This window comes from Schistocerca serialis, chromosome 2, assembly GCF_023864345.2.
Source record: "Schistocerca serialis cubense isolate TAMUIC-IGC-003099 chromosome 2, iqSchSeri2.2, whole genome shotgun sequence".
In the NCBI taxonomy this organism is placed as follows: domain Eukaryota; kingdom Metazoa; phylum Arthropoda; class Insecta; order Orthoptera; family Acrididae; genus Schistocerca; species Schistocerca serialis.
This window is the reverse complement of record NC_064639.1, coordinates 351,506,956-351,508,801: the sequence shown is the minus strand read 5'-3', so window position 1 is coordinate 351,508,801 and position 1,846 is coordinate 351,506,956. Positions and strand designations below refer to the sequence as shown.

Here is a 1,846-nt window from a genome sequence, read left to right as displayed (position 1 = left end):
AGATTATATGGCTTGGAGTATCATTCGTGGACACGGCGACACCGTGGAGACGCAAATAACAAAAACAGAAAAACAAAATAACAACCTTGGGGAAAATTTTGGGAGCGCAGTTATGCACAGAAGCCTGCCTCGTGGAGAACGGGCCGTGTGTACGCCACGAAGAGTGACTGTATTTGATTCCCGGTGCTGCTATGCAGTTAAGGAGGGGTGCAATGGGGTGCACTCATCCAGAGTTGGGGAACTGTATGAAGCAATGCCGACGTATTAATGTCAGCGCTGAACTCATGTGACACCTTATAGTGCCATAGCAAGTAGATGACACAGCAGTCGGTCTTCCATCATGTGGCCCTATGGGTCTGATGGTGGCGTTAAACATTTTCAGTTCATATTATTTCCTTCTTAATTTTTCATTTTTACATATTGCGTAGAAATCTTCTCTGGTAAGCGTCAGATTTATACAGATCGTTAGCTTCATACAATGACAATTCTCGCTGCAGAATATTCTTTCTGGACACCTAACTATGATATTTTACTAGGAATTACAAAGTGAAGAGCTTCCCCTGAAAACTCTATGATTTCGACAGTAACTTTTCCAGAATTTTCTCAAGTCCTTAATAATATTCGTAGGAAATTGATTTCAGGACTACATTTCATTAACCATCTCATCAACAATTCCTGAACGTCTTTGTAGACTCGAAACAACACAAATAAAAAAGAACAGTAGTAATTTTGGAGGGTAACGCTTGTGTTGCCAACGGCCTTGCCGGAGTGGTAACACCAGTTCCCGTCAGATCACCGAAGTTAAGCACTGTCGGGCTAGGCTAGAATTTGGATGGGTGACCATCCGGTCAGCCGCGCGCTGTTGGCACGCGGGGTGCACTCAGACCTTGGGAGACAAACTGAGGAGCTAGACTATGCAATCAAAAGTATCTGGACACCACCAAAAACATACGTTTTTCGTATTAGGTGCATTGTGCTGCCACCTACTGCCGGATACTCCATATCAGCGACCTCAGAAGTCAATAGACAAGTGAGAGAGCAGAATGGGGCGCTCCGCGGAACTCAGGGACTTCGAAGGTGGTCAGGTGATTGGCTGTCACTTGTGTCGTACATCTGTACGCGAGATTTCCACATTACTAAACATCCCTAGGTCCACTGTTTCCGATATGATAGTGAAGCGGAAACGTGAAGGGACACGTACAGCACAAAATCGTACAGGCCGACCTCGTCTGCTGACTGACAGAGACCGCCGGCAGTTGAAGAGGGTCGTAATGTGTGATAGGCAGACATCTATCCAGACTAGCACACAGGAATTCCAAACTGCATCAGGAACCATTGCAAGTACTACGACAGTATAGCGGGAGGTGAGAAAACTTGGATTTCATGGTCGAGCGGCTGCTCATAAGCCAAACATCACGCCAGTAAATGCCAAACGACGCCTAGCTTAGTGTAAGGAGCGTGAACATTGGACGACTGAACAGTGGAAGAACGTTGTGTGGAGTGACGAATCACGGTACACGATGCGGCGAACCGATGTCAGGGTGTGGGTATGGTGAATTACCGGTGAACGTCATCTGCCCAGGTGTGTAGTGCCAACAGTAAAATTCGGAGGCGTTTGTGTTACGGTGTGGTCGTGTTTCTCACAGAGGGGGCTTGCACCTCCTGTTGTTTTGCGTGGCACAGGCCTACATTGATGTTTTAAGTACCTGCTTCCTTCCCACTGTTGAACAGCAATTCGGAGATGGCGATTGCATCTTGCAACAGGATAGAGCACCTGTTCATGATGCACGGCCTGTGGCGGAGTGGTTACACGATAATAACATCTCTGTAATGAACTGGCCTGCAC

General features: G+C 47.0%; 1 pseudogene; it reads left to right on the top strand.

Annotated features, from left to right (window-relative positions):
* Nucleotides 1–750: 750 nt before the first annotated feature.
* On the top strand, nucleotides 751–868 carry LOC126458860 (5S ribosomal RNA; annotated as a pseudogene).
* The last annotated feature ends 978 nt before the right edge of the window (nucleotides 869–1,846 follow it).